Source organism: Danaus plexippus, chromosome 25 (genome assembly GCF_018135715.1).
Source record: "Danaus plexippus chromosome 25, MEX_DaPlex, whole genome shotgun sequence".
In the NCBI taxonomy this organism is placed as follows: Eukaryota; Metazoa; Arthropoda; class Insecta; order Lepidoptera; family Nymphalidae; genus Danaus; species Danaus plexippus.
Window position 1 is genome coordinate 4,626,698 of NC_083553.1, and position 14,681 is coordinate 4,641,378.

Sequence of the window (14,681 nt, forward strand, 5' to 3'; positions counted from 1 at the left end):
TACTTATCGAACAACAATCCATTATAATGGCTTTAAATGATTTTGGGCCGAAATATATATTCACATCTGTAGAACCTATTGTATTTAAAAAAACACGTAGTTTAAAAAGGACACCAGATAAATGTACAAAGATAAAAATATATGCATATGTGACAATTTTGTTTTTTTTTTTAATCTTATGAGATATAAACAATAAATGGATTGATAATACAAAACACACAAATAATGATGTAGCGTCACAGTGGGACGAAAAGTACTATCGGCCCATTAGCTCAGTTGGTTAGAGCGTCGTGCTAATAACGCGAAGGTCGCGGGTTCGATCCCCTCATGGGCCACAACATTATTTTTATATTTTGCTTGTCACACATTAGATAACCGTATCCTATAAACTTTTGTTCCCCTATTTGCAGGAAGAGTACAATAAAAAAATTTACGTAATAAGCTTTTCAATTTACAATACATACATATTTTTTTACAGTATTAACACAACACTTAGCTGTCGGATAGTTAAAAGATGAGAGAGGTAAATTACGGTCTATTGGATAGACTTAGAGAACGCGTTCGGGTCGATACAACATGATTTAATGCTATTGACGCTGAGATAGTACAACTCTCCACCCCTAGTTAGTGATATGATCGCGTCATATTACTCAAAATAAAAGTTTTCCATAAAAACTAAAGAAGGCCCTTCAAAAACTTTGAGTTACAATGTAGGATTATTTCAAGGTTGTTGTTTATCTTTAATAGTATATAATATTGTAATACTTCAATAATAAATACACAGAACCCGTTTTAGCCTTCACTGACGATTTCGCAATACGACACGTAACCCCAAACACTGTCAGGTACGATTAGATGAAGTGGATAAATTCTGTTAGTGGACAAATGGATTGAGGACAAAACCAAGTTAATGTCACTGTCTGTGTCTCGATACGCGGAATACAAGATATACCTCATCCGTGACTATCGTTAGGCGGCCAATGCGTTCCTACGGTTACGGAAAATACACCATTTAGATTTCTTGGTCGTAAGATTGATAATATAGGTCGTATCGTCTTTCTTCGTCTATGATTTTAATAAAGCCCTTTTGTCAAGGTAGATGCAAGCGTCATAAAGGTGTTGAAGTTGTGGCTCGGGCTCGCTCTATCGGCTGATTCGTCAGCGTTATTCAGGGATCTCAATAATTTTGGGATGAATTTAAAAAGGCCATTGGAGCTCTATAAACACCTACGAGTTTCCAAGACATATATCCTGGGGAAATCCCATGGTGACGTTGTTACATCGCTCCCAAAAGACAAAGATGCCCCAGGGCTAGAGTCAAGACTTCAAGTCCATAAGCAGTTTATGATAGGAACACAAAGTAAGAGAGTAGGGTTACCACCTTAATTCATGTGTGTCGTCCTCCTGACCAGACATATTTATCTAGTCGCGAATTTTAAAGCGCGTTGTCATAATAGAGCTTACAGTTCCATGGGAAACCAACATCCCCGAAGACCTGTTACCATATTATCATGGTCAATAAATAATGAGATATAAGATTTTCGCGAGTTTTATTCATTTAAATGAAACTAGTATTATTCGGATATACTACGCGGATTTTATTATTTAAAAACTACATAATCCCGACGTTTCGGTTACTTTGCAGCAACCGTGATCACGGGCAGACGAGATCAAACGTCGGGATTATGTAGTTTTTAAATAATAAAATCCGCGTAGTATATCCGAATAATACTAGTTTCGTTTAAATGGTCAATAAATATTACGAGTTCATAAACGAACTCGCTCGAAATAGGTTCTTTCTACAACCAAGTAAAAATCTTGGGCCTGTCCAGAACTAATATCAATTCATTTTTGAAACGTATTTCGAAAGCAGGCCTAGTAAGTTCTTTTCAAATTTAGTTAGATAGAGAGAGGAGCTCTGACAGTGGAGGTGAGTGTTTAGCGCTTGTTAGATAGGGGCCCCTTAAACCAACACCTGGGTCGCAAGTCCCAGGCACTGTTGAAGCTCTACTCCCTGCAACGCGATGGACCCGGCACCCGCACGGTGAATCCATTGAATGGTAAGAGGTGTCATCTCACAATAATAAAATATTGTAAGATTCTCCAAACAAACTATTTTTTTTTTTGCCTTAATGTAATATTTGATTTAAATACGACTCTACTGTATAATAAGATACTACTATATGGCAGTATATATATACCATAAGGGCTTTAATACGATATCCTTCTTACAGTTCTTCTTACAGTTCTTCCAACAAAGTGATCGACTTTGTATTCTTAGACAACCTTATAAAACGCTAACATAATAAGGCTCAATATTATGAATTCAATCAATTCTTATGAAACATGCAATACTTTCCCGTTAGGCATTAATGTACTTGTCCCTTGTGTCCAAGTGTCCTTCGTAAAGCTATATACAGACTGCAACACAGTCAATATTGAAATCTAAAAAACAAAATTGAGGTTAGTGAAAAACCCATAATGAAAATCAGTTTCTAGCAGTTATGACGTAATACAAAATTTAATAATAAATATTTTGGGAAAACTTACATAAATAATAATTATTTTTGGGATTGCCTATATTATCATACAGCTATAGTAATATATTCTTAGCACATATTTATAATGTCCTCATAAAACACTTACAAAATAATGCAAGTTTTAATTTACAATATTAAAAATATTTATGGGGAAACATAGACACAGATATAAATATTTCGCTTACTATGCTTAATGAACATTAATTGACACTTACTGAAACTACAAAAGTAATTCTTGTTTCAATTTATAGCAAGCTTTGTTCTCTGTTTTGTATTTTACGTTCATACAGCTTATGTTTTTAAATGACCACATTTATAATATTTTACGGTCATAATATTTTCAAATAAAGCTATTTTCATATATTGATTTAAATATCAGAAGCAATTTCAATTATATTTTAGTTTCCATCTCTTCATTTCGAAGAAACAGTGTAACTCATTCGAAAAAACATCTGAATATATATATATATATATTGTTTAATTCATTCATTCAATAAGACCCCAATTAATTAGCAAAGGTAACAGACAATTGTCGATTAATAAAGATGAATCAATAAATTTTAACTTAATTAAAGCCTTGTTACCTACTGTAAATACTTTACGAACTTTATACAACGTTATAACTAAGTGCTGATAAACTCTTACAGAACATTAGTGAGCTAATTAAAACTTGAAACATTATATATTTCAAAAAATTAATATATGACGTATTAATGTTAAGTAAACCATTAATTGACTTGCCCTATTGGTATGTTATAGTATGTGACAAATCATGTGAGTTTATTTAGAACCACTTCCATTCATTAGATTATGTTTAAATATAGTTTTCTTATGTAAATTTGGTGACGATAATATGGTACCTCGACCATGGGTCTCATTATGGCTGAAGTTCTCTGTAGGAACTCCTAACCTAAATAAAATAAAACCGTCGAGTTTAGCCTCCTTTCAATAGTTTTACCAAGCACTCTTTCGTTACGTAATATTCAGGATACCAGATTATGAAGTCCCAAGAACTCTTTTCGGGTTGCGGAATTTTGTAGAGATAGTTGAGATAGGTGTGGATAGCATTGGTCAGCAACCTGTCCAGGGGAAGGAAAACTCCTAAGTCAAACCTGGAATCGAATTTCCGTCAGACGCAAATAAGGTGCATCAATAAGTGACGGTATGAATATAACCGAAGTGAAGGTAAAGTTGTGTTAATAAACGGAACGATAGTAGGGGATCAAATAATATATTGCCGTGAACATACAACCTTTAGTAACTAAAGAGCAGCCTCGTGTAATAAAGCCCTTGATCTTCTGTTCTTGGACTCTATTAAACTTGAATTTAAATGCTCTAAAACGAAGAATACAAATCTTGGATGTACTCAAACCCACCACTTTATTGAATTATGAAATGTATATTCATTTAATATAAGCTTGACGTGAGACTTCAAACTATCTATCTATTAAGTAATATTTAATTTCAACATAAGACAAACCGTTTTAATTATGTGCTAAAAATTAAAGTTCGTTTATTCTAATCAGCGACGTAGTGATTCAATCTGACAAAACTACTATCGGCCCATTAGCTCAGTTGGTTAGAGCGTCGTGCTAATAACGCGAAGGTCGCGGGTTCGATCCCCTCATGGGCCACGGTAATCATTTTGATAATTTGTTTGAATCAACACTCAACAATCGCCTGTTATAGACCTTTTTTCCTCTTTACACAGTTACAGAGTATAAAACCATGATAAGTTTTTATATCAAATAGTATCTGTAAATTACTTTTTAAATCATTTAAATCGGGCGTACCATTTGAAAGTAATCATAACATAAGTTTAATCATTCTCAAAACTAAATAGGCTATTTCATATTTTTTGTAAAGAACCCGTGCGAAGCAGGGCCTGGTTCCTAGTATACTATAAAATATAAAATTGTAACAAAAATTTCCCAAATTGTTTATATCAATGTAATATATGATTAAGAACGAACGCAGCCATTCAAGACTACTTCACGCCGATCTTCTGCGAGAGGGTGGTATTGGTATTTCTCCGGTCAAGACAGCCCGTGTTTGAGCTGTAGAGACTGATCACAGCTAGGCTCTAGGCTTTTCAATATTTTGTCAATATAGTAAGAATTAGATAATAGTGTTGATTAAATAATCCCTACAATAGTGGACTTATAAAATTTTCCGTGTAATAACGTACTAATGTGATTAACAATGGACTGGTTACCAAACCGTATCTATTATTATATATTTTATATCGTCATTTTACAGTATAATTGTTTAAAAAGTTTCACTTAGGCAAGAAAAGAGAATAAAAAGTACGTGTCTTAAAGATAAAGTAAGAGATAGCTTTTCTGCTTGTTCAGTTAACAATATTCAATCACCAGTTCAGATTAATTTAAAAAATCATTGTTATTAGTTGGTAATGTTAAATAAATAGAAATAAAAAGATATTTAAGAAAATTAATGAGCTTGGTACGATGAGTTCCTTTTTTACAAAACTGTGCAATATCAAGATCCCAAAGTCCATAACAAAACATAAAAACCAGAAGGAAAAAAAAAAAAACAAACAAAGAATAATCTTTCAAAATTATTCGTTAATCTCTCAATTAAATTAAATTAAAATCACTGAGATACATATGTAAATCTTAATTGATACAAAACATATTATAAGTTTAGATAACGAGCAGGTTGTACTTATGTCCAAATATTGTCATACTCACAAGATCAGCAAAAGTTCCTGATATTTGTAATAAATTATCAACAAAACTTCTCAAATATATCCATTACAATCAACTGAGCAACGTTTTTATATATATTTCGAAATAAAAACGCAATGCTGATGTGAACATTACGTCTGTATGTACATCTTGAAAAAGAATATTGGTAAAAAGCCAAATTCTATAAATATAAATGAAGAAGTGTTTGTACACAATATATTTGCTAGAAATTGAACAGAAATTAAATTAATTTGTAGTAAACATTCAAACAAAATTCAAAAACAAATAAGTTTTTTCAAATAAAACAAAGTAAAAAAGCACATTTCACGGTTTATCGCTGTATTGTCTTTTAGTGGTGACAATACGCTTCCGAAAACTTTAATATATAAACTATATCAATCTCAACTTTTACTAATATCAAACTCACAAACAACATAAATCGGAACTAATAAACCGTTTGAATAAGATATTTCATTAGTGGAAGCTCGAGTCACTGTAAATAAGTTCTCTAGCTATCTCTCTTATAATATAATTAAATAATAAGTTAGCATTGTGACCCGCTATCGTTGTTTCAAAGTCTTAGTAGAAGCAGCTCTAGCTGAAGTGCAAGTACGATTCAGGAAAGAAACATTTTATTCTCTACAGCAATTGTTAATCGAATTATCCTTGTCAGCCATTTTAGTGTATTGTTACAAAATATCTTTTATTGTATCTTTTGTTGCCTTTTCTTTAGTTTTTCATATATGAAAACATATATAGAAAAAATAAATAGAGTAGGTACTAACATTAAAAAAAAGTTAATACATAATTATTTATTTTTAAACAACTAACAAAAAAAAACTATATACGTAATGTTATGTAATTTATGTGAAAGAAGTAGACGAATAATATTATTTACATTAATTTTAAGGTACATTTTACTACTTATACTTTATATACTTAAAATGAATTTAATATTTTTAAGCATCAAAATATTCTTATTTCTTTTCACGACATTATATCTCGTTATTTAATTTACAGTTCACCGAACAGGAATTATTATACTTACGTTTAAATTGCTGTAAATTTATACGATAATTAAAAAAGTATCTCTGCCTACTTCTATACTGCTTCTATGAAATAAAAGTCTATGAAATAAAATTTTCTGTCGAAATCACAAAATCATACGGACCCCATTCGTTTAAGTGAGACAAACTTTTGCAAGTGTTCTAACTCACTCTACGGTGTAATTGCTCTTGAGCACCTGACACCTTATATTGTAAAGAGTTAAACGTTCCCGAACACGAAGTATCAAACTATTAGTTTTGATTGTGATTTTATTGCTCGTAGTTTTATCAGCTATTACTTTAATTCAAATAAATTTATAAATTAAAACGGATTTTATTTTTTTTTTCAATAATCGTTTGATAATTTCTTTTTGTTCTCGGAGATTGGATTAGATAAGGGAGGGTATTAATTTGAGGTCTTAACAGTCGTTTTTTCTTTGCAACAGACCAAATATAAAATTATAAAAAAAAATTAAAATACACGATTTCTTAATCCAGAGCGGTTTTTTTTATTATATTATACAGAATTTCACTAAATATTATGGTACCCTGACATTTTAGTTTGTTACAAATTAAGTAATACTTAGAGGGTGAAAATAAAAAAATTTCTCCGCAGTTAAGAAATGTAAGCGTCTTAGGAAAACCGCTTTTGTATCAAAAAGCCAGATAATCACAAACTGTAATTTAAGATAACACCTAATTCCAGAAATTGTTTTTCGTTTATTATATAATATTAACATTGCCTTCAATAAAAACTTATCCACATATCTTCAAAATAAATTAAAAAATATGTTACCAAATCAATTATAATATAAATATAACTCAAATAACATTTATATAATAACATATGTTATATATGTATTTCTTAACGTAAGCAACATTATTTCTACCCGTCATAGTCACAACCTTAGCTTCTGGCTAGAATTTTTCCTTATAAAAAGGTCGTTTGGAAGGTAAAGCCCTTGGACGATAGGACCGCCCATTGTACAATATCTGTGTTGGTCTAACTTTTTCATCTAATATTTTCGATACTTAGCTAATAATTTTATTTGGGTTGTTTTTCCGAGATGCTTTATTGTTTCGTTAACACATTTAACATTTAAAGGTTTTATAAGGATAAGGAAATAAATTTTATCTGAAATAAATAAAAAATATGTGATTAATAATAATTTCGTACTATTTATAAAGAGTATATAGCGTCATTAAGGATTTTAATAAAAAGGGTTCTAGATTATCGTTAAATGTTTATATAATAAAAACCAAAAACATAAATCTATACACAAAAAAAAAATTGAGAATATGACAAAATTGTATTTTCGTTTTATTGATTAACTGAAGTTCACAAATGCGAGGACTTGAATCACTTGTATATTTTAAATTTATTTATTTGTGTGTTTGTATTAATGAATGCATGATATATATTTTAAAGTAACTGAGGGGAGACATATTATATGACATATTTTAAATTCGATATTTTGCGATACAAAACCATTCTTTTTAAAACAACATGCAGTCCACAAAAAAAGAATTGATTTAATTATATGACTGAACTAGACTGTGTATTTAGAATTTACCAACTTACCCGCTTCATTTTAACCGATTTTCGGTAACCGTGACTATCAGAAAGCAAGATAAATTTATGTAACACAGTTGATTTAATCTTAAATGTCTTCTAGAAAATATTGTATATAAAATATATGATTTTTCATGAATTAAGTAATATATATATATGGATGGATGGATCATGTTTATACATATATATATATATATATGTATAAACATGATCCATCTATAAGAACGTCTGTCACATGCGGTTAATATTTAAAACTTTTTAAGCAAAAATATATCTAGGTTTAAAGGTTTTATCAGTTATTTATAACTTAGTAAATTTTAATAATCACGAGCAATTCTATATAAACTTTTGTCAAATTAATATAATATATACATACACAGAAAAACCTTTAAGTCCTATCTTTTGATATTTTGTAAATGAAAATTGTTTATTTTTAAAAAATATGTAAAAAAATTGTACGTATATGTTTTTGAAATACAAAAACAGTAACACAGAAACGCCGCTTAAGTGTCCATTTTAATTTTTCTATAACAAGGAATTATTATACATATATTTGTAAATATAACTACATATATTTTAACGTTTGTATGTGTGTAAAATTTAATATATGTTAATAAAACATTCAATCATTATAATATGCCGAAATAAAGAATTATATTTAAAAAAAAAACTTCAATATCAATTATTCAAATTAAATTTGCTATCAGCACTCCAATAACTGTTCACGAAGATACAGAAAATGTATTTGCTCTCTGTTATAATAACGTTTAATGAAAGTTAATCACCACCAGGTCCTAGAGTCAGCAATGAATGTCTTAATCTCAATTAACATTACCTCTTGGATAATAAATATCTCCACCGAGACATTCACTGGGATAACTATTACAGTAAATATTCAAGATAAGGGCAAGCAGGAAATACCATATAGCCTATAAAAAGCCTCTGTAAATTAAAATACCGAGTAACCTAATAATATATTTTTCGAATATACATAAACTATAAAATATTAAAGTTTATTCTTAGTGTGTATTCGGTTTTTATGTTGGTGTTTTGTCTTATTTTTTTAATTTTACTTACCTTATTAAATACCAGTATACAATATTAATCATAATGGAAATGTAATATTATTAGAAATGTTTTTTCTTAAATTTTACTTATTTATTCACATAAAATTGGAAACGAAACGTCATACAATATTATGAATGACCTTTTTTTATAAAAACTGATTAGTAATTGTCTTATTCCACCGGATGGTTAATAAAAATGTAACCTTTGGCTAAGAGAACAATAGTGCCCCAGAGACTAATAAGATAGTTCAATAATAGCCTTTTAGGTGTCTCTTTAAAGATCTCCAAATAAGTAAAGACAATTTAAAATATTTTTATGAAACACTGTTTAAAATAATTTCACTATTAAAAATTAATTCAACATGACTAACTTACAAAAATCTTTTATAGAATAAAGTTTTTAAATATCAATTATATTTCAAGAATAATGAAGGTTCTATCAAAGCTCAATCCAGACCATAACAATACATTTTTCACATCGTCTAGCTGAAATAAGTGCCTAGGTTTTCGTTTCAGATGTTGGAGAAAAATTTAACCAGGAAGTAAAAATTGCAACGCTTAATAACGGACTTTGGTGTGTTACTAATTTATGTACTTTATATGGTAGTCTCATGGTTGTCATTGTCAGAACTGGACCGAGCGAAAAGCACCAGCTTTCATATAAAAGAAATCATTAAAATCGCTTCACCCAATATAAAATTATAACGTAACTAAAAAAAATACAGACTAATTGAGAATGCCTTTCTTTTTGCAGTCGGTTGTAAAGACGGGTAGTATCCGAAAAACACTCGTTTCATTTAAATGTGTACACGTAAAAATCTAAGATGTTATAACTTGTTTTTATAATTAAGAATAGTAATTGTCATAAGTGTAAAAAATGATTGGAAATGAAGGTATATTAATTAATAAAATCTGTTTGATAATTTTTCTTCAAACTATTCTTATACCAATATATATTTGGCTTTGTTTACTCAATTTTTTCTGCACTACTGGTTTTAGACATTTCAGATCGCCCGTAGGCTCGGGTCTCAGGCTTGACCTAGCGGGCATAGTTATTTACACGAACAGCAAAAACCACTTGCTGAAAGTGGCTTCAATAACAAAATGGAAGTTTACAAGATTTCGTTTGGGGTAATTACCAAAATGTTTTTATTAAAAGGTTTTGGTATAAAAGATAAGATTAATTTCATTTAAACAAAATAACTGTAGACAATTAGCAATCTCGTAACTTAAGTCGTACAATGGTCTTCACGAGAGCTCTTAAAACATTCTAAGTTTATTTATCACTGACAGATAGTGCTTCACTAACATTTCACCTAAACGGAATTGGGCATGGAGGCATAAACGGCAAACACACTATAAATAATACTCACATTACACTAACCTTGTTAATAAATTGAACGCATAAGTAATTGCTCACTGTGAAAAAGTGACCTTAATAGTCATTAAATTAAAAAAAAAATCAGTTTAAACGTTCCTCATTAATGCTGCTTCTATAACAGATAACCGGAATTATCCAATGCAAGTTCCGTGGATTTGCACTATCCCCGACAATATATTGAAACGATATAACATATTTCTAAAGTATTGTTTAAAAGGAGAAATTAAAGTGATTACTGTAATAAATTGTTTATTTGATACAAATTTTACACGATATTAATTATTAATATTCTAAAATTGTGATATCCATAAATATACAGTTACGATAAAATGTTGAGAAGTGATCTAAATGTTACATTAGTGAATTTAATTTTTTACAGGAAATAAATTTTTTAAAATCTTGAAATCGTTGGTAGCAACGTTGCTTGCGGTTTCAGGATCATCAATAAAGAAAACTGGTAGCTTTGATTGTTCAATATATCGAGTGAATTCATGGTCTTCTCGTTTCTTCCTCAGGTAGTTAAAGCAGCAGGAGCGGAATCGCCTCGTGCCACAAGCTGGAGCACACTCGGCGCCGCAGGAGTTACAGGACAGATTGATGCAAACTGCACTCACTGAAAAGATGAGATCCAATCAAGCAATCGTGTTTAAGACGAAAATGGGGATACATATACATATATATCGGCGCAAGCAGCTTCAACGACGGATGCAACATGAAAATAACTGGCATCAATTATTATAACACCTTATTGGTCGTCGTTACTATTGTTAAAAGTAAAACGAAATCAAAGAGAATAGAACTATGTTTGAATTCTGGTTTAAATATGACGTCTGGACGCACGACAGCGAACTGCAGAGTTCAGCGAGTGCGGAGCATAAAGAATGTGATTATAAAGAACCTTCGAGAAATACAAGAACATTTAGAAGAATTGAAGTTTCATTTTAAAATATCTGGAACGTACTGAAACAAGTGACATTAGAGACGCCAGCGAGGCTGGCGTCCTGTCTTTAAAACAATGAATTTGTAATAAAATCCGATATCAGAAGTGGGATCGCTCCTGTGATCAGTTACTGCCGGTCTTAGTGTATTTGTAAATCCTGATCCAGCTCAAGAAAATAATCATCCGGAGAACTTGCGTAATGAAGAACGCTCCTCAGTCTTTCATGCAAATGATGTCAACAATGCAGAGCGTGACCGAACGTTTGCTACTAAAAAAAAACAAGGGATACGATTAAAATTACTAACAAGATTTTTTGATCCCGGTGATAGTGTGTGTGTTCGGGATTGATTCAAACGCATCTTTACGGCTGTAAATACGTACCAAATCAGTAACTACGACATTCGAATTAAAGTCTTTTAAAGGAGCGAGCTAGAAAGTGTGCAGACGATTGGTTAGTTGCAACATCTACACAAGAGGCATTACGTGAGACCATAGCTAACATTTGTTATTATCCTTTGAGCTAACCTCGTGTCCATGATGTATTCTGAAGAGAACCATGAGATTCTGTAGGGAAGGCTTGTGGTACCGTGACAAGACAATTATACACCACAGATCTGGAGAGCGTGACCTCTGAGCTAATCGCGTGTTACCCTTGAGCTAACCACGGGTCCTTGATGTATCCATAAGAGAACCATGAGATTCCGTAGGGATGCCTTGTGGAGCCGTGAGAAGACAAGTCTACACCACAGATGTGGAGAGCGTACCTCTGAACTAATCGCGTGTTACTCTTGAGCCAACCACAGGTCCTTGCTGTATCCTTAAGAATACCATGAGATGACGTAGGGAGGCCTTGGGAAGACTTGAGTAGAAAGGTACTCACTCGATCTATAAGAACTTGCATGATTTTAATATGGTACTCACTCGATCTATAAGAACTTGCATGATTTTTATATCAAACTACTAAGACCATTGCTTTATTTAAATACGACAATAGACATACTCTTCACAGTAATATTTGCAACATGTCTGGTTAACACACGGCAGTGCCTCTACAAAAACGATGCTGTAATTCAAACGAAAGCATACTCGACTCCAAAATCCTGATCAAATACATCAATTGCGAATATAACTAATTTCTCTTCCTTTTCTGCTAACCGTGGTCATGCGTTTGAATCGTGTTTCCGACGGGAATAAGGAGATCACGCCGAATTTTAATTTAATACCAACTGGTAAATGTACTCTTAAATAAAATGCAAGATCGCAGTGGTGCGTTATACAAGAATCAATTGCAAATGAAATCTCTGGGTGTAGAAAACAAATCGTAAACTATTTGCGTGGATTGAGATCGGACCTTACTATTTCAATGAATAGTTAAATAGTTATTAATGTAGAAATAATTTTCTATAGTTCCAGGTTTTGAAACGACTACTGATATATTAACCGGAGCAGATTTATTACGTGATAAGAATACATGTGGAAAATTTAGTATCCTTGCCGATGTTTTGCACATACGAACAAGTCAATTATGCTTTGACAGTTTAGATTACAATTCAACAATCAGTCCGTTTAAATCGAAGTAATGCACCAACACATTCAAAACAGGATGGTCGAGGCGGAGAGAAGATACAAAGCTAGGTTTTTGAGAGGTCGAGCTACGATTAAACGATTCCAGAAGGGAGATATTGTAATAATAAAAATATAACCCCAGAAATCGGATATCCCTATATTTAAAATTTTATGAACTATACAAAATCCAGAAAATAATTGAGAATGATTAATATCTTGTAAAGTGATTTTAGACAATGGATGACTTCGAAATGTGGCACATGACCAGCTACGAATGTGACACATGACCAGCAACGATGAAACTTCACAGCATCTGAGGGACGACACAGAATTACTAAGCAAGCAGTTAGGTGGACGGTTCGCCTACCTAATAGTTATCCGGTGAGCGTATTTCATTTTGTTCAAATTGCTTCATTCAAACGCATTACCATTAATCATTGCTAGCAATGTGATTGTCTAACACTTAGTTTGAGATATATTACTATAAAAGATGCATTTGGCGTGCGGACCCGAACCATAACAAAAAAAAAAATAATAAAAAAAAAAATAATAATTTATAAAAAAATAATATGTTGACGGGTGGAGACGTCTTACAAAAAAAAATAAAAAAAAAAAAAAAAAAAAAAATAATAATTTATAAAAAAATAATATGTTGACGGGTGGAGACGTCTTACAAAAAAAAAAAAAAAAAAAAAAATATTGTACACGGGTGGAGACGTCTTACGCCAAACAAATAAAAAAAAAATATGTAGACGGGTGGAGACGTCTTACGAAAAAAAAAAAAATAAATAAAAAAAATATTGTACACGGGTGGAGACGTCTTACGCCAAACAAATAAAGAAAGAAAAAAAAAATGTTGTAGGCGGATGGAGACGTCCTATGACATATGTTATGAATGTTCGTGTGACGCCCCAAAGCCATAAGTAGATTAAATAATTGGACCTGATATTATGATTTCGTCTCACGATGAGTCGTAATAAACAACGTAACCCAAACGACCACAACAAATTTGTTAACCATAACTATAACAATATAAAGTTATCTAGGTTTACTGTGGAAGTACCTAGACTACATAAGTATCTCTCTGTTATCACAGAAAACAATGCAGAGCACGCATCAGTATAACCGTATCGGCATGACTTCGGACGATGAAGCATCAATTCTTGAACCTGGCCCATCTACTCTACGAGACCTGCAACGGGTACGAGAACATAACGAAAGCTAACCAAGAGAGAACACATCACCAGGCAGGTGCAGAGCACGCACCGCCTGCCAGAATGGCCGTATCGGCGCAAGCAGCTTCAACGACGGATGCAACATGAAAATAACTGGCATCAATTATTATAACACCTTATTGGTCGTCGTTACTATTGTTAAAAGTAAAACGAAATCAAAGAGAATAGAACTATGTTTGAATTCTGGTTTAAATATGACGTCTGGACGCACGACAGCGAACTGCAGAGTTCAGCGAGTGCGGAGCATAAAGAATGTGATTATAAAGAACCTTCGAGAAATACAAGAACATTTAGAAGAATTGAAGTTTCATTTTAAAATATCTGGAACGTACTGAAACAAGTGACATTAGAGACGCCAGCGAGGCTGGCGTCCTGTCTTTAAAACAATGAATTTATAATAAAATCCGATATATATATATATATGTATATGTATATATATATATTTCTTATTTAAATATCAACGTAATATCTTTGACCTGTTACCTAAAACACTTCTGAAGTGACTTAATATGAAAACGAATGAATGAACGGAAAATAATGAACGTGGACTAGAATTATCATGGCATTGTTCTAGGTCGTAATTTTTGTGAGATGAGGATATTTATGTATATAACGAGATCTAAGA

The 14,681-nt window shown here is 31.7% G+C and overlaps 1 long non-coding RNA gene and 2 other non-coding genes across 3 annotated transcripts in view; all 3 read left to right on the top strand.

Moving 5' to 3' along the window:
• LOC133319562 (uncharacterized) overlaps window positions 1–13,364 on the top strand; it is a 28,806-nt gene extending 15,442 nt beyond the window's left edge. The window contains exon 3 of the long non-coding RNA XR_009753125.1: window positions 13,055–13,364. This is a non-coding gene — a long non-coding RNA (uncharacterized LOC133319562). The remainder of the gene's footprint in view (window positions 1–13,054) is intronic.
• On the top strand, window positions 262–335 carry Trnai-aau (transfer RNA isoleucine (anticodon AAU)). The gene has a single exon. It is a non-coding gene; the product is annotated as a tRNA-Ile (tRNA).
• On the top strand, window positions 4,101–4,174 carry Trnai-aau (transfer RNA isoleucine (anticodon AAU)). Its single transcript has one exon. It is a non-coding gene; the product is annotated as a tRNA-Ile (tRNA).
• Window positions 13,365–14,681: the final 1,317 nt, after the last annotated feature.